This window comes from Ranitomeya imitator, unplaced genomic scaffold, assembly GCF_032444005.1.
Source record: "Ranitomeya imitator isolate aRanImi1 unplaced genomic scaffold, aRanImi1.pri SCAFFOLD_1022, whole genome shotgun sequence".
Classification (NCBI taxonomy): Eukaryota; Metazoa; Chordata; class Amphibia; order Anura; family Dendrobatidae; genus Ranitomeya; species Ranitomeya imitator.
Genome location: NW_027194807.1, coordinates 14,092 through 33,591, shown reverse-complemented (window position 1 = coordinate 33,591; position 19,500 = coordinate 14,092). Strand labels below are relative to the sequence as shown.

At 46.3% G+C, this 19,500-nt stretch overlaps 1 long non-coding RNA gene across 1 annotated transcript; it reads right to left on the bottom strand.

Annotated features, from left to right (window-relative positions):
* Positions 1–9,934: 9,934 nt before the first annotated feature.
* LOC138656349 (uncharacterized) lies at positions 9,935–17,804 on the bottom strand. Its single transcript, XR_011316914.1, has 2 exons — positions 17,639–17,804; positions 9,935–10,218 (listed from the first exon to the last, which is right to left on the bottom strand). It is a non-coding gene; the product is annotated as an uncharacterized lncRNA (long non-coding RNA).
* Positions 17,805–19,500: the final 1,696 nt, after the last annotated feature.

The window sequence follows — 19,500 nt, the reverse complement described above, 5'->3', positions numbered from 1 at the left end:
AGTGTGCCAGCCCAATTAGGGCGTGCAGCAGGTCTTACCTTGCTCTGACGTGCAGTTGGCGTGCTCCCGCGCTTTTGACATGTATAACAATGCACGTGGCAGGCATTCATAGAGCGCGGCACCGGAAATGACATGTGGCACCGGAAATGCGTCATCTATGCTGCCGTGTCACGTGGGTGGTCACCAGTTGTAATGGCACAAGGCATTGTAGGCAGTATTATATGTTAACTGCGCATGCGCCACATGCACGCGCGGCACTCACGGCCGCGCGAACCTGGCGCTGCAGTAGCTAGGGCTACTGCGCGCCGCCCGAGGCTGCACGGCCGCGCGCACCTGGCGCATGCGCAGTAGCTGCGCGCCACCCGAGGCTGTAATAGCAATGCCTTGTGGTGGGCGTGTAATAGCAATGCCTTGTGGTGGGCGAGTGGTCTCCTGGGCGGGTTCTCTCCCAGCGAAACACGCCCCAAACCCCTTCTCCCGCCTTCTCGTTTTGGCGGCATGCCAGACAGCGGACAGTGACACTGCTACCGGTATTAACCCTTTAGGGGGGGCGCTAAGACTGCTACCGGTATTAACCCTTTAGGGGGGGTGCTAACACTGCTACCGGTATTAACCCTTTGGGGGGTGCCAACACTGCTACCGGTATTAACCCTTTAGGGGGGGTGCCAACACTGCTACCGGTATTAACCCTTTAGGGGGGGTGCCAACACTGCTACCGGTATTAACCCTTTAGGGGGGTGCCAACACTGCTACCGGTATTAACCCTTTAGGGGGGTGCCAACACTGCTACCGGTATTAACCCTTTAGGGGGGGTGCCAACACTGCTACCGGTATTAACCCTTTAGGGGGGGTGCCAACACTGCTACCGGTATTAACCCTTTGGGGGTGAGAGGGTGCGGGGGGCTCAGAGAGGGGGGAGAGGGCGCGGGGGGTGAGCACGGATAGATAGGGGGGTACGTTATGGCGGGGGTCAGTGTATGGATGGATAGGGGGTCCCTTATGACGGGGGCCCGTGTATGGATAGATAGGGGGTCCCTTACTGCGGGGGGAGGGGTGAGTACGGATGGATAGGGGGTCCCTTACTGGGGGGGGGTGAGTACGGATAGATAAGGGGGTCCGTTATGGTGGGGGTCTGTGTATGGATGGATAGGGGGTCTCTTATGGCAGGGGCCCGTGTATGGATGGATAGGGGGTCCCTTACTGGGGGGGTGGTGTGTATGGATGGATAGGGGGTCCCTTATGGCGGGGATCGGATCAGTGAGCGCATCTGATCACTGAGCGCACTGGATCACTGAACGCACTGGATCACTGAGCGCATCGGATCACTGAGCGCACTGGACCACTGAGTGCATCGGATCACTGAGCGGACTGGATCACTGAGTGCACTGGATCACTAAGTGCACTGGATCACTGAGTGCAGCCGATCACTGAGCACAGCGGATCACTGAGCGCACTGCATCACTGAGCGTAGCAGATCACTGAGCGCACTGGATCACTGAGTGCAGCGGATCACTGAGCGCAGCAGATCACTGAGCACACTGGATCACTGAGTGCAGCGGATCACTGAGCGCACTGGATCACTGAGAGCATCGGATCACTGAGCGGACTGGATCACTGAGCGCACTGGATCACTAAGTGCACTGGATCACTGAGCACAGCGGATCACTGAGCGCACTGGATCACTGAGTGCAGCCAATCACTGAGAGCATCGGATCACTGAGCGCAGCAGTTCACTGAGCGCACTGGACCACTGAGCGCACTGCATCACTGAGCGTACCGGATCACTGAGCACACCGGATCACTGAGCACCTGCGGATTTACCTGCGTGATCAGAACGCCGCGTCGAAGACGCTATTATTCCTGATCGTTGCGAACGTGGCCAATATGGTTATATTTTCTTTTTGTTTTCTTACAGGAGATGAGGGCTTCGGTGGAATTAGGTGTTAGGCGAGTAATACTGTGTTTAGTCTGATTTCTAATAAAGGACTTTATTCTGTCTGTGTCTTTATTTACCATATAACTATAGGATTAGTAATGGAGAGGTGTCTTATAGACGCTTCTCCATTACTAACCAGTGGGCTTGATGTCACTGGACAATACAGAGGTGACATCAACCCCACAAATACGAACCCCACGTGCCACCGCTACAGGGCAACTGAGAAGTGTCGGGCAAAGCGCCAGAATTGGAGCATCTAATAGATGTGCCTTTTCTGGGTAGCTGAGGGCTGCTATTTGTAGGCTGGAGGGGGTCAATATCCATGGCCCCTTACCAGCCTGAGAATACCAGCCCCCAGCTGTCTGCTTTAGCGATCATGGTTGTCAAAAAAGGGGGTGACTCCTCTATTCTTGATAACCAGCCATGATAGCCCTGAGGGTTGCTGCCCCAGTTTTGCCTGGTTGGTTATCAAAAATACAGGGGAACCCATGGCATTTTTTAACATTTATTTATAGTTCAGGAGCCGGCTGATGAATACTGTTAGGAGCGGCAGCAGGCATAGGCTGATGGGAGTAGTAGTCCCATCAGCCCACGCCTGTAACCAGAGGTAACATTTCAACTTCGAACAGGGGAGGGATATTGTTGTTTTTAGTTTTATTTGTTTACAGGTGACAATGGCTTCAGGGGATTAGGTGTGAGTATAATGTGATTTTTTATTTTATTCTTAATTTTACATTTCAGTACAACTCTCAACATTGTCTCCTGCTCGCGCTGATCTCAGAGAGAGCAGCGGACAATGATGAGAGCACCCGGCGCCTGGGAACAGAGAATACTTCTGTACTGAGGTATCTCCATCAAGTGTCCTAATCAAAATACTGCACTTTCCCTATTCATAATATACACATCACAGCAATCAGGTAGATAATACAATATACATAGCTGCATCTAGTAGTAAAACTTCTACAGTAAGAACATTTCACCAAGAGAAGGGTGGGGGTCTTTCAGTCTTTGTAACCCCTTACAATATAATGGACAAAATGCATGCTGCACAATGATGACGGACAGATGACATCCATGTGTCGTCAATGTGACACGTACCGGCACCTGGGAACAAGTGGCACAGTTTGCGCTGTTCCCATGCGCCGACTGCTGAAGGCAGCTCTCATCATTGTTGCCTAGTCTCCATGTGATCAGCGTGTCCAGATGACTGATGGGAGTTGTATTCAGCACCCGCTGTGCACATTCTGTGTAAAAGTAGAATTAAAATTAAAAAAAAGTCGTGGCCTCCTGCATAAATTTCATAACCAGCAGATGAAAAGCCGACGGCTGGGGCAGATGTTACTAATCTGTGGAAAGGGACAACATCCTATAAAGTTCCGAGGCTGCTAATATCAGCTCACAGCTGTATACCTAGCCTTTCCTGGGGAGTTTATGGGGGACCCCAGAAAAAAACTGACGTAGGGTTCCCCTATAAATTCTAACCAGCAAAGGCTAAACAAACAGCTGTGGGTTGATATTTATAGCCTGGGAAGGGGCCATGGATACTGGCCGCCTTCCAAGGCTACCAACATCAGCCCTCAGTTGCCCCAGAAATGACGTATCCATAAGGTGTGCGCCAAATCTGGCACTTAGCCTCGCTCTTCCAACTTGTCCTGGCACGGTGGCAAGTGGGATAATAGGGTTGGGGGTTGATGTCACCTTTGTGCTGTCAGCAGGCATCAAGCCCAGAGGTTAGTAATGGAGAGGCATCTATAGGATGTCCCCATTATTAACACTATAGTAAGTATTGAAATAAATGCACAGCAAGAATAAAGTCCTTTATTTAATAATACTCCCCTGCCATATTTTTCTCATTAATTACTGTAAAAATGAAAATACTAAAAACCATATTCCTCACCTGTCCCAGGCACTAATGACCACAGGCGGTAGCTTTTTCCCGCTGGCGTCCTTAGATCAACACTAGGTAGTTGTTGTGCAAATACTGTGAGGTGTGGGGGGGCATCAGCTCTGTGTCAGTGACCAAAGATTACAAGGATGGCCGGTGGCAGGGCCAGAGGCAGGGAGATGGACAATGCCACGGATGGTGGGGAGGAGGTGGAAGATGATGTTACTCAAGAAGAGGGGGGGGGTCTAGAACAGACCTCCCAAGGAGCCAGCGTTAAGTCCCGCAGTGGGCCGCTCACCACCTGCCCGTCCCCCCAGCCAGGCAGGTATCTGCGTACTCAAAAGAAATTCCACAACAATTTTTGGGGTCTTACCCTTGTAAAAATAAAAAAAAAATGACGGCTAAAAGATCATGCTTGTGAAAAAAATAGATTTTTATTTTCACGGCTGTGTGTTATACACTTTTGTGAAGCATCTGGTGGTTCAAGATGCTCAGCACATATCTAGATCAGTTCGCTGAGGGGTATAGCTTCCAAAATTGGGTCACGTGTGCGGGGGTACCACTGTTTAGGCACATCAGCGGCTCTCCAAATGTGACATGGCGTCCGATCTCAATTCCAGACAATTTTGCATTAAAAAAAGTCAAACAGTGTTCCTTCCTTTCCGAGCTCTGCCGTGTACTCAAACAGTAGTTTTCCCCAACATATTGGGTATCTCTGTACTCGAGAAATCGCACAACAAATGTTCTGGGTCGTTTTTTCTTGTTACTCTTGTGAAAATAAAAAATATGGGTATAACATAAACTTTTTGTGAAAAAAGTTAAATGTTCATTCTTTCCTTCCACATTGCTTTAGTTCCTGTGAAGCACCTAAAGCAGCGGTTCTCAACCTGGGGGTCGCGACCCCGAGGGGGGTCGAACGACCAAAGCACAGGGGTCGCCACCAGTGGCGTAGGAAGGGGGGAGAAGAAGAAAAAAAAAAAGACGCCCCTTTAAATCTTCGGGCGGCGCCGTCCGCCACCACGACCAGGGCCAGCTCCCCCCACCCCCGGGCCCCGCCCCCGCTCTAATACTCACCTCTATTGGTTCCTGCGGCGCCGGCAGCTGCAGCGTCCTCTGACTCTGCGACGTCTCAGAGCAGAGGGCGCGATGACGTCACTACTGTGCGCTCCGCTCTGCCTCTCTGTCCTGAGCGTCGCAGAGCCGGAGAGACGCTGACTGGCTGCACCGGACCTGCGCTAGGAACGGGAGAGGTGAGGATTTTACTTTTTTTTTTTTTTCTTTATGTCTGACTGTCTGGGGGCAATGCTGGACACACTGGGGCAATACTGGAGACCATGGGGCAGATTGCTGGACACACTGGGGCATTACAGGAGACCATGTGGCAGAATGCTGGACACACTGGGGCAATACAGGAGACCATGGGGCAGAATGCTGGACACACTGGGGCAGATTGCTGGACACATTGGGGCAATACTGGAGACCATGGGGCAGATTGCTGGACACACTGGGGCAATACAGGAGACTATGCGGCAGATTGCTGGACACACTGGGGCAATACTGGAGACCATGGGGCAGAATGCTGGACACACTGGGGCAATACAGGAGACTACTATGGGGCAGATTGCTGGACACACTGGGGCAATACTGGAGACCATGGGGCAGAATGCTGGACACACTGGGGCAATACAGGAGACCATGGGGCAGATTGCTGGACACACTGGGGCAATACAGGAGACTACTTTGGGGCAGATTGCTGGACACACTGGGGCAATACAGGAGACCATGGGGCAGATTGCTGGACACACTGGGGCAATACAGGAGACTATGGGGCAGATTGCTGGACACACTGGGGCAATACTGGAGACCATGGGGCAGAATGCTGGACACACTGGGGCAATACAGGAGACCATGGGGCAGATTGCTGGACACACTGGGGCAATACTGGAGACCATGGGGCAGATTGCTGGACACACTGGGGCAATACAGGAGACTACTATGGGGCAGATTGCTGGACACACTGGGGCAATACTGGAGACCATGGGGCAGATTGCTGGACACACTGGGGCAATACAGGAGACTATGGGGCAGATTGCTGGACACACTGGGGCAATACAGGAGACCATGGGGCAGATTGCTGGACACACTGGGGCAATACAGGAGACTACTATGGGGCAGATTGCTGGACACACTGGGGCAATACTGGAGACCATGGGGCAGATTGCTGGACACACTGGGGCAATACAGGAGACCATGTGGCAGAATGCTGGACACACTGGGGCAATACAGGAGACCATGGGGCAGATTGCTGGACACACTGGGGCAATACAGGAGACCATGGGGCAGAATGCTGGACACACTGGGGCAATACAGGAGACCATGGGGCAGAATGCTGGAAACACTGGGGCAATACTGGAGACCATGGGGCAGATTGCTGGACACACTGGGGCAATACAGGAGACCATGTGGCAGAATGCTGGACACACTGGGGCCATACAGGAGACCATGGGGCAGATTGCTGGACACACTGGGGCAATACAGGAGACTATGGGGCAGATTGCTGGACACACTGGGGCAATACAGGAGACCATGGGGCAGAATGCTGGACACACTGGGGCAATACAGGAGACCATGGGGCAGAATGCTGGACACACTGGGGCAATACTGGAGACCATGGGGCAGATTGCTGGACACACTGGGGCAATACAGGAGACTATGGGGCAGATTGCTGGACACACTGGGGCAATACTGGAGACCCTTTGGCAGATTTCTGGACACATTGAGGCAATGCTGGAGACCCTGGGGCAGACTTCTGGACACACTGGGGCAATGCTGAACACTGGGGCAGATTGCTGGACACACTGGGGGTAATATGCTGGACACACTGGGGCAGATTGCTGGACAACATGGGGGTAATATGCTGGACACACTGGGGGCAGGACTTGAGGCATGGGCAGAATGTAGATACGGGGCATGATTGGAGACACGGGGCAGGATTGGATCATGGGGCAGGACGGATACGATGGAGGCTGGTGGGGCAGGATGGGGAGATCATATGGAGTAGAATGGATACTCATGAGGGCAGGATGCGAGAACATATGGCTGGAGCCAGGAATGAGATAGACGGGGCCAGGGTGGGGAATAGTGTTACCATAGGCATAATAGGGGATAATTAAGGGATATTATTACTGCAGTGATGTATTTATTTTATTTTTTGAGTATACTGTTTTAAATGGGGGGGCGGTCCTGTTACTGTGCAGAGTGACACTATATCGCCTTTTTATCTTCATGTGGTGTAATGTAGAAGTTGTGAAAAATTAAGTAATGTGTTCTGCAAGCGGAGCTCTAGATAACTGTGTTATTTCCTGCAGAAACGAGTCCTGGCTGGAAGGAATGATGGCGGTCTGTGCTGGATGAAAGATGAAGGACTTCACCTAGAGACGTCACTGGTGAGTCAGTGTTACCTATACACTGACACTATACACTGTATACTATATAGAGGTCCTGTGTATAATGTCACCAGTGATCTCTGTATTACCTCTATACATAATGCATATCAGATATTTACATTCCGAATCATAACTAATAAAATTACAGTTTTAAAGTAGCCACCAAAATTATTTTTTGGGTTGGGGGTCACCGCAACATGAGGAACTGTATTGCGGGGTCACGGCATTAGAAAGGTTGAGAACCACTGACCTAAAGGGTAAATAAACTTCTTGAGGGGTGCAGTATTTAGAATAGTGCCACCTTTGGGTATTTTCTGTCATATAGGCCCCTCAAAGTCACTTCAAATGTCAGGTGGTCCCCCAAAAAATAGTTTTGTAAATTTAGTTGGAAAAATGAGAAATCGCTGGTCAACTTTTAACCCTTCTAAATTCCTAACGAAAAAAAAGTATGGTTCCAAAATTGTGCGGATGTAAAGTAGACATGGGGGAAATGTTATTTATTAACTATTTTGTGTGATGTGATTCTCAGATTTAAGGAAATTAAAATTAAAAGTTAGAAAATTGTGAAATTTTTGCCAAATTTCTGATTGTTTCACAAATAAACGCAAATCATGTTGAATAAATTTTATGACTATTATAAAGTACAATATCTCATGATAAAACAGTCTCCTAATCAGTGAGATCCACTGACCAGTTTCAGCATTATGACCTCATAAAGTGACAGTGGTCAGAATTTTAAAATTTGGCCTGGTCATGAAGGTGCAAACAGGATAGGGGGTGAAGGGAAACAGAGAATAAAGTTTTGGATTTGTTTGTATGTTGGAAAATAAAAGACGTTTAAGTTAAACTTTCTTGGATCATGGCCCCATTGCTGCACAGACACAAAAGTCACTGCCTTACAATTGTCACTAGTGATCCTTGTATTTTACGTAAACTACACACTATGTACAGCACTCAGTTGTATAATGTCACTGGTGATCCCTGTATTACCTCTACAGTATACACTATATACAGAGCTCCTGTGTATGTCACTGGTGATCCCTGTATTACCTGTACACTATATACAGAGCTCATGTGTATAATGTCACAGGTCATCATTGTATTACCTGTACACTATACACTATGTATATACAGAGCTCCTGTGTATAATGTCACGGGTGATCCCTGTATTATCTGTACAATATATACAGAGCTCCTGTGTATGTCACTGGTGATCATTGTATTACCTGTACACTATACACTATGTATATACAGAGCTCCTGTGTATAATGTCACGGGTGATCCCTGTATTATCTGTACAATATATACAGAGCTCCTGTGTATAATGTCACGGGTGATCACTGTATTACCCGTACACTATATACAGAGCTCCTGTGTATAATGCCACTGGTGTTCACTGTAACACCTGTAAACTATATACAGAGCTCCTGTGTATAATGTCACCAGTGATCACTGTATTACCTGTACATTATACACTATATACAGAGCTCCTGAGTCTAATGTCACTGGTGATCATTATATTACCTGTACACTATATACAGAGCTCCTGTGCATAATGTCACTGGTGATCACTGTAACACCTGTACGCTATATACCTGGCTCCTGCGTATAATGTCACTGGTGATTACTGTATTACATATACACTATACTATATACAGAGCTCCTGTGTATAATGTCACTGGTGATCACTGTATTACCTCTACACTATACACTACATACAGAGCTCCTGTGTATGATGTCAATGGTAATCCCTGTATTACCTGTACACTGATACTATATATAGAGTTCCTGTGTATAATGTCACTGATGGTCACTGTATTACCTGTACACAGACATTATAGACAGAGCTCCTGTGTATAATGTCACTGGTGATCACTGTATTACCTGTACACTATATACAGAGCTCCTGTGTATAATGTCACTGGTGATAAATTTAGTATTAGTAGTGTGTTTTTTTATTAAAAGGGTAGTCATTTCTTCTTGAGAAATTCTGCAGAGACACTGTGACTGTGCACACTTTAAGTAATCACCACTGTTGCCAGTCTGTTCCGGGGATTCGCTCATTTGCCTGATCTACCTCTCTATAAGTGAATTTAGGGAAGCTGAGCACATCTAATCGGCACATGAATGCAAGCGTGCAAATTGCCGACTCTCACCAGCGGTATCAATGAATGCTGACAGCGTGTGCACTGCAAGGTATAAGGATTTAAAAGTCTGCAGACACAGAGTCTCTGCAGAGTGTCATCTGCCAGATACCAGACTGCAAAATTAATGATCAGTATGGCGGTATTAAGTCAGCGTAGTATATGTTATTACGGTATGTGGCATTATTTTATGCGGTATTATTGGTGGGTTTTATTTAGTCACCGGATGGTGGTCATATTCTGGCTCTCTGCGGTGGTCCTATTGGTTTGGTGGCATTATTTTGCCCTGGAGCCGTAGAACTCCACTGTCTCCGGTATTTTCCCACATTGGCTATGGTGATACCATTGCTCCCTATGGTCCTCTGTTATCAGTCTGACAGCTCGCACAGGGGTGCACATACGGCGGTGACGCGTGGACATAGTGACTTTGGTGATACAATTGCTCCCTATTGTCCTCTGTTATCAGTCTCTGATGGCTCGATGCCTGCAGGGGACGTACATACGGCGGTGACGCGCAGACACATTGGAGCAGAATGGTTTGTGGTCCGTTTATTTCAGTTGAGGAGGAGTACAGAAAAGACATCAGATGCAATATGGAGGGCAAGGCGGAAGAAGGCTGTCGCCATAGCAACATGGCAGCGGGATCCTGGCGCCGGCACTAACTTCACGGCGGCCTCTAGCAGGGCTTCTTGGCGATGCTGGTGAGGATCTGATGCTGCTGAGCGCGGTAACTGATGACAAAACTGTCGCCGACGATCCGACCGCGGCCAAAGTCGTCCACCTTCCCCATGAAGAGATAACTGGCGCCTGCAGATACAGAGATGGTTCAGCGCCACACACCGGGCATTCCTGCAGAGAATCTCTACCGACTGACACGGGGGTCTGCAGAGCATTCCACCCCTGTACATGTCTGCAGCACATCGCACCCTGCACCTCCTGATACACAGCAACTCTGCAAAGTATTCTACCCCTGACCCCTGTACATGTCTGCAGCACATCGCCCCTGCACCTCCTGAGGCCGGCGTCACACTTGCGAGTTTTACGGACGTAAGAGCGCAGAAACTACGTCTGTAAAACTCGCTAAAAATACGGCACAATTATTCTCTATGCCTCTGCTCCTATCTGCCGTATTAAACTGATCAGTATTATACGGCCGTAGAAAATCGCACCATGCTGCGTTTGTCACCATATTGCGCAAATAAAACGTCAATGAAAGTCTATGGAAGCCCCAAAAATACGGATTACACACGGACCAGCAGTGTGACTAGCGAGGAATACGCAGCGGTGTTAGAGAGAAAAGCCGGCAATTCAATTACTGGCTTTTGCTTTCTCCTTCCTAAACCCGACATGATATCAGACATGATTACATACCGTAAACCATCTCATATCACAATTTTTTTTGCATATTCCACACTACTAATGTTAGTAGTGTGTATGTGCAAAATTTGGCCGTTCTAGTTATTAAAGGGTTAAATGGCGGAAAAAATTGGCGTGGGCTCCCGCACAATTTTCTCCGCCAGAGGGGTAAAGCCAGTGACTGAGGGCAGATATTAATAGCCTGGAGAGGGTCCACGGTTATTGGCCCCCCCTGGCTAAAAATATCTGCCCCCAGCCACCCCAGAAAAGGCACATCTGGAAGATGCGCCTATTCTGGCACTTGGCCACTCTCTTCCCATTCCCGTGTAGCGGTGGGATATGGGGTAATGAAGGGTTAATGCCACCTTGCTATTGTAAGGTGACATTAAGCCTAATTAATAATGGAGAGGCGTCAATTATGACACCTATCCATTATTAATCCAATACTAGTAAAGGGTTAAAAAAAAGCCCACATTATTAAAAATTAATTTATTGAAAAAATCACAAAGGCTGTTGTATTAATTTATTCTACTCTCAATCCACTCACTGAAGACCCTCGATCTGTAAATTAAAAAAAAATAATAAACCAACAATATACATACCTTCCGAGGATCTGTAAGGTCCAACGATGTAGATCCATCTGAAGGGGTTAAAATATTTTGCAGACACGAGCTCCGCTAATGCAGGCTGCTCATGTCTGCAAAACCCCGGCGAATGAAGGTAAAGTAGGTCAATGACCTATATTTAGCTTCGTTTGCGGTGAGGCGCCCTCTGCTGGTTGTCCTCATATGAACTCAAGCCAGGGAGCTTTCTAGGAAAGTTCCCACGATCTAGGAACAGCCAGCAGAGGGTGCCTCACCGCAAATGAAGCTAAATATAGGTCATTGACCTACTTTACCTTCATTCGCCGGGGTTTTGCAGACATGAGCAGCCTGCATTAGCGTAGCTCGTGTCTGCAAAATATTTTAACCCCTTCAGATGGATCTACATCGTTGGACCTTACAGATCCTCGGAAGGTATGTATATTGTTGGTTTATTATTTTTTTTTTATTTACAGATCGAGGGTCTTCAGTGAGTGGATTGAGAGTAGAATAAATTAATACAACAGCCTTTGTGATTTTTTCAATAAATTAATTTTTAATAATGTGTGTGTTTTTTTTAACCCTTTACTAGTATTGGATTAATAATGGATAGGTGTCATAATTGACGCCTCTTCATTATTAATTAGGCTTAATGTCACCTTACAATAGCAAGGCGGCATTAACCCTTCATTACCCCATATCCCACCGCTACACGGGAATGGGAAGAGAGTGGCCAAGTGCCAGAATAGGCGCATCTTCCAGATGTGCCTTTTCTGGGGTGGCTGGGGGCAGGTGTTTTTAGCCAGGGGGGGGCCAATAACCATGGACCCTCTCCAGGCTATTAATATCTGCCCTCAGTCACTGGCTTTACCACTCTGGCGGAGAAAATTGTGCGGGAGCCCACGCCAATTTTTTCTGCCATTTAACCCCTTATTTTACTAGCTAGAACGGCCAAATTTTGCATATACACACTACTAACATTAGTAGTGTGGAATATGCAAAAAAATGGTCATATGAGATGGTTTACTGTATGTAAACCATGTCTCATATCATGTCGGGTTTAGGAAGGAGAAAGCAAATGCCGGTAATTGAATTACCGGCTTTCTGCTATCTCGCGCTGTATGAAGTAATAATATATATACAGGTCCTTCTCAAAAAATTAGCATATAGTGTTAAATTTCATTATTTACCATAATGTAATGATTACAATTAAACTTTCATATATTATAGATTCATTATCCACCAACTGAAATTTGTCAGGTCTTTTATTGTTTTAATACTGATGATTTTGGCATACAACTCCTGATAACCCAAAAAACCTGTCTCAATAAATTAGCATATTTCACCCATCCAATCAAATAAAAGTGTTTTTTAATAACAAACAAAAAAAACATCAAATAATAATGTTCAGTTATGCACTCAATACTTGGTCGGGAATCCTTTGGCAGAAATGACTGCTTCAATGCGGCGTGGCATGGAGGCAATCAGCCTGTGACACTGCTGAGATGTTATGGAGGCCCAGGATGCTTCAATAGCGGCCTTAAGCTCATCCAGAGTGTTGGGTCTTGCGTCTCTCAACTTTCTCTTCACAATATCCCACAGATTCTCTATGGGGTTCAGGTCAGGAGAGTTGGCAGGCCAATTGAGCACAGTAATACCATGGTCAGTAAACCATTTACCAGTGGTTTTGGCACTGTGAGCAGGTGCCAGGTCGTGCTGAAAAATGAAATCTTCATCTCCATAAAGCATTTCAGCCGATGGAAGCATGAAGTGCTCCAAAATCTCCTGATAGCTAGCTGCATTGACCCTGCCCTTGATGAAACACAGTGGACCAACACCAGCAGCTGACATGGCACCCCACACCATCACTGACTGTGGGTACTTGACACTGGACTTCAGGCATTTTGGCATTTCCTTCTCCCCAGTCTTCCTCCAGACTCTGGCACCTTGATTTCCGAATGACATGCAAAATTTGCTTTCATCAGAAAAAAGTACTTGGGACCACTTAGCAACAGTCCAGTGCTGCTTCTCTGTAGCCCAGGTCAGGCGCCTCTGCCGCTGTTTATGGTTCAAAAGTGGCTTTACCTGGGGAATGCGGCACCTGTAGCCCATTTCCTGCACACGCCTGTGCACGGTGGCTCTGGATGTTTCCACACCAGACTCAGTCCACTGCTTCCTCAGGTTCCCCAAGGTCTGGAATCGGTCCTTCTCCACAATCTTCATCAGGGTCCGGTCTCCTCTTCTCGTTGTACAGCGTTTTCTGCCACATTGTTTCCTTCCAACAGACTTACCATTGAGGTGCCTTGATACAGCACTCTGGGAACAGCCTATTTGTTGAGAAATTTCTTTCTGGGTCTTACCCTCTTGCTTGAGGGTGTCAATGATGGCCTTCTTGACATCTGTCAGGTCGCTAGTCTTACCCATGATGGGGGTTTTGAGTAATGAACCAGGCAGGGAGTTTATAAAAGCCTCAGGTATCTTTTGCATGTGTTTAGAGTTAATTAGTTGATTCAGAAGATTAGGGTAATAGGTCGTTTAGAGAACCTTTTCTTGATATGCTAATTTATTGAGACAGGTTTTTTGGGTTATCAGGAGTTGTATGCGAAAATCATCAGTATTAAAACAATAAAATACCTGACAAATTTCAGTTGGTGGATAATGAATCTATAATATATGAAAGTTTAATTGTAATCATTACATTATGGTAAATAATGAAATTTAACACTATATGCTAATTTTTTGAGAAGGACCTGTATACATATACAGTGGGGCAAAAAAGTATTTAGTCAGTCAGCAATAGTGCAAGTTCCACCACTTAAAAAGATGAGAGGCGTCTGTAATTTACATCATAGGTAGACCTCAACTATGGGAGACAAACTGAGAAAAAAAAATCCAGAAAATCACATTGTCTGTTTTTTTTTACATTTTATTTGCATATTATGGTGGAAAATAAGTATTTGGTCAGAAACAAACAATCAAGATTTCTGGCTCTCACAGACCTGTAACTTCTTCTTTAAGAGTCTCCTCTTTCCTCCACTCATTACCTGTAGTAATGGCACCTGTTTAAACTTGTTATCAGTATAAAAAGACACCTGTGCACACCCTCAAACAGTCTGACTCCAAACTCCACTATGGTGAAGACCAAAGAGCTGTCAAAGGACACCAGAAACAAAATTGTAGCCCTGCACCAGGCTGGGAAGACTGAATCTGCAATAGCCAACCAGCTTGGAGTGAAGAAATCAACAGTGGGAGCAATAATTAGAAAATGGAAGACATACAAGACCACTGATAATCTCCCTCGATCTGGGGCTCCACGCAAAATCCCACCCCGTGGGGTCAGAATGATCACAAGAACGGTGAGCAAAGATCCCAGAACCACGCGGGGGGACCTAGTGAATGAACTGCAGAGAGCTGGGACCAATGTAACAAGGCCTACCATAAGTAACACACTACGCCACCATGGACTCAGATCCTGCAGTGCCAGACGTGTCCCACTGCTTAAGCCAGTACATGTCCGGGCCCGTCTGAAGTTTGCTAGAGAGCATTTGGATGATCCAGAGGAGTTTTGGGAGAATGTCCTATGGTCTGATGAAACCAAACTGGAACTGTTTGGTAGAAACACAACTTGTCGTGTTTGGAGGAAAAAGAATACTGAGTTGCATCCATCAAACGCCATACCTACTGTAAAGCATGGTGGTGGAAACATCATGCTTTGGGGCTGTTTCTCTGCAAAGGGGCCAGGACGACTGATCCGGGTACATGAAAGAATGAATGGGGCCATGTATCATGAGATTTTGAGTGCAAACCTCCTTCCATCAGCAAGGGCATTGAAGATGAAACGTGGCTGGGTCTTTCAACATGAAGCATTTCAAGGTCCTGGAGTGGCCTAGCCAGTCTCCAGATCTCAACCCTATAGAAAACCTTTGGAGGGAGTTGAAAGTCCGTGTTGCCAAGCGAAAAGCCAAAAACATCACTGCTCTAGAGGAGATCTGCATGGAGGAATGGGCCAACATACCAACAACAGTGTGTGGCAACCTTGTGAAGACTTACAGAAAACGTTTGACCTCTGTCATTGCCAACAAAGGATATATTACAAAGTATTGAGATGAAATTTTGTTTCTGACCAAATACTTATTTTCCACCATAATATGCAAATAAAATGTTAAAAAAACAGACAATGTGATTTTCTGGATTTTTTTTTCTCAGTTTGTCTCCCATAGTTGAGGTCAGCCTATGATGTAAATTACAGACGCCTCTCATCTTTTTAAGTGGTGGAACTTGCACTATTGCTGACTGACTAAATACTTTTTTGCCCCACTGTATGTGTCTACTGACATATATATATATACAGTGGGGCAAAAAAGTATTTAGTCAGTCAGCAATAGTGCAAGTTCCACCACTTAAAAAGATGAGAGGCGTCTGTAATTTACATCATGGGTAGACCTCAACTATGGGAGACAAACTGAGAAAAAAAAATCCAGAAAATCACATTGTCTGTTTTTTTTAACATTTTATTTGCATATTATGGTGGAAAATAAGTATTTGGTCAGAAACAAAATTTCATCTCAATACTTTGTAATATACCCTTTGTTGGCAATGACAGAGGTCAAACGTTTTCTGTAAGTCTTCACAAGGTTGCCACACACTGTTGTTGGTATGTTGGCCCATTCCTCCATGCAGATCTCCTCTAGAGCAGTGATGTTTTTGGCTTTTCGCTTGGCAACACGGACTTTCAACTCCCTCCAAAGGTTTTCTATAGGGTTGAGATCTGGAGACTGCCTAGGCCACTCCAGGACCTTGAAATGCTTCTTACGAAGCCACTCCTTCATTGCCCTGGCGGTGTGCTTTGGATCATTGTCATGTTGAAAGACCCAGCCACATTTCATCTTCAATGCCCTTGCTGATGGAAGGAGGTTTGCACTCAAAATCTCACGACACATGGCCCCATTCATTCTTTCATGTACCCGGATCAGTCGTCCTGGCCCCTTTGCAGAGAAACAGCCCCAAAGCATGATGTTTCCACCACCATGCTTTACAGTAGGTATGGTGTTTGATGGATGCAACTCAGTATTCTTTTTCCTCCAAACACGACAAGTTGTGTTTCTACCAAACAGTTCCAGTTTGGTTTCATCAGACCATAGGAAATTCTCGCAAAACTCCTCTGGATCATCCAAATGCTCTCTAGCAAACTTCAGACGGGCCCGGACATGTACTGGCTTAAGCAGTGGGACACGTCTGGCACTGCAGGATCTGAGTCCATGGTGGCGTAGTGTGTTACTTATGGTAGGCCTTGTTACATTGGTCCCAGCTCTCTGCAGTTCATTCACTAGGTCCCCCCGTGTGGTTCTGGGATTTTTGCTCACCGTTCTTGTGATCATTCTGACCCCACGGGGTGGGATTTTGCGTGGAGCCCCAGATTGAGGGAGATTATCAGTGGTCTTGTATGTCTTCCATTTTCTAATTATTGCTCCCACTGTTGATTTCTTCACTCCAAGCTGGTTGGCTATTGCAGATTCAGTCTTCCCAGCCTGGTGCAGGGCTACAATTTTGTTTCTGGTGTCCTTTGACAGCTCTTTGGTCTTCACCATAGTGGAGTTTGGAGTCAGACTGTTTGAGGGTGTGCACAGGTGTCTTTTTATACTGATAACAAGTTTAAACAGGTGCCATTACTACAGGTAATGAGTGGAGGAAAGAGGAGACTCTTAAAGAAGAAGTTACAGGTCTGTGAGAGCCAGAAATCTTGATTGTTTGTTTCTGACCAAATACTTATTTTCCACCATAATATGCAAATAAAATGTAAAAAAAAACAGACAATGTGATTTTCTGGATTTTTTTTTCTCAGTTTGTCTCCCATAGTTGAGGTCTACCTATGATGTAAATTACAGACACCTCTCATCTTTTTAAGTGGTGGAACTTGCACTATTGCTGACTGACTAAATACTTTTTTGCCCCACTGTATATATATATATATACAGTATATATGTTTTTTTTTTTTACACATGGATCCCTTGTATAGCCGTATGTCGGTTTTGCAAGCCTGCGATAAAAACACGCATTACGGCTGCCATACGGATTACATACGGAGGATGCCATGCACAAAAAACGGTGACACACCCTGCCTACGGAGGAGCTACGGACCACTATTTTCGTGACTTTTCAGCGTATTACGGCCGTAATATACGGACCGTATTTTCATACGCTGAGTGTGAGGCCGGCCTGATATACAGCAAATCTGCAGAGTATTCCACCCCTGTACATGTTTGCAGCACATCGCACCGCTCAGTACACACCTTTCTTCAGGATGGGGCACTTGGGGCACTCGATGATTTGAACGCTCATTATCTTCCCAGCCTCCTGGATGTTCAGATCTCCCTCCTTGTAGGTCTGTATGATGTTGATGCTGGTGAGCAGAGTGCCCTCCTCCTCGCCCTTAACGAGGGTCTTCACGCTGCCAGTCAGCACTGCGGGTAAATGAGGTAGAGGTTAGTGAGGGTCTCCTCAACTGTGTGTAACAGATAATAATGCACCCGGACGTGACACCGTCTGCACCAATAATGCCCCCAGCGGGCCGCACCTGACACCGACTGCAAAAATAATGCCCCCAGCAGGGGTACTCACCCCCCCCGCCATAATAGTCCCCCCTATCTATCCATACTCACCCCCCGCGCCCTCTCCCCCCTCTTTGAGCCCCCCGCGCCCTCTCCCCCCCAAAGGGTTAATACAGGTAGCAGTGTTGGCTGTTGTGAAAGGCAATTCAGTAACACAATGTACATAGCGATCAGAGCACATACAGTGATCTGACAATAACCCAAAATAATAGAACGAGCTCTGAGACGTGGGAACTCTGCAGACCGCAATTCCTGATATATAGTGTAGGGTATTGAGTGTTTGGTGTAGAGTGTAGGGTATAGATTGTAGAGTGTAGAGTGTAGGGTATAGAGTGTATGGAATAGAGTGTATGGTATAGAGTGTAGGGTATAGAGTGTAGGGTATAGAGTGTAGAGTGTAGGGATTAGAGTGTAGGGTATAGAGTGTAGGGTATAGAGTGTATGGAATAGAGTGTACAGTATAGAGTGTAGAGTGTAAGGTATAGAGTGTAGGGTATAGAGCGTAGGGTATAGAGTGTAGGGTATAGAGTGTAGAGTGTAGGGTATAGAATGTATGGTATAGAGTGTAGGGTATAGAGTGTAGGGTATAGAGTGTATGGTATAGAGTGTAGGGTGTAGAGTGTATGGTATAGAGTGTAGGTTACAGAGTGTATGGTATAGAGTGTAGGGTATAGAGTGTAGGCTATTGAGTGTAGGGTATAGAGTGTAGAGTATAGAGTGTAGAATGTAGGGTATAGAGTGTAGGGTATAGAGTGTAGGGTATAGAGTGTAAGGTATAGAGTGTAGGGTATAGAGTGTATGGTATAGGGTATAGAGTGTTTGGTATAGAGTGTAGAATGTAGGGTATAGATTGTAGAGTGTAGGGTATAAAGTGTAGGGTATAGAGTGTAGAGTGTAGGGCATAGAGTGTATGGTATAGAGTGTAGGGTGCAGAGTGTATAGTATAGAGTGTAGGGTATAGAGTGTAGGGTATAGAGTGTAGAGTGTAGGGTATAGAGTGTAGGGTATAGAGTGTAGATTATAGAGTGTAGGGTATTGTTATATTTGCTAATGACAGGTGTTATGAAGGCAATCCAGAAACACAGTGTGCTTAGCGATCAGAGCGCACACAGTGATCTGACAGATACCAAAAAATACAAGAACGAGCTCTGAGACGTGGAAACTCTGTAGACTGCACACCTGATCCTATCCTAAACACAACTAAAAGCGGCTGTGGATTGCGCCTAACAACTACCTAGGCAACTCGGCACAGCCTAAGAAACTAGCTAGCCTGAAGATAGAAAAATAGGCCTGACTTGCCCCAGAGAAATTCCCCAAAGGAAAAGGCAGCCCCCCACATATAATGACTGTGAGTAAGATGAAAAGACAAAACGTAGGGATGAAATAGATTCAGCAAAGTGGGGCCCAATATTCTAGGACAGAGCGAGGACAGTAAAGCGAACTTTGCAGTCTACAAAAAACCCTAAAGCAAAACCACGCAAAGGGGGCAAAAAAAAACCACCGTGCCGAACTAACGGCACGGCGGTACACCCTTTGCGTCTCAG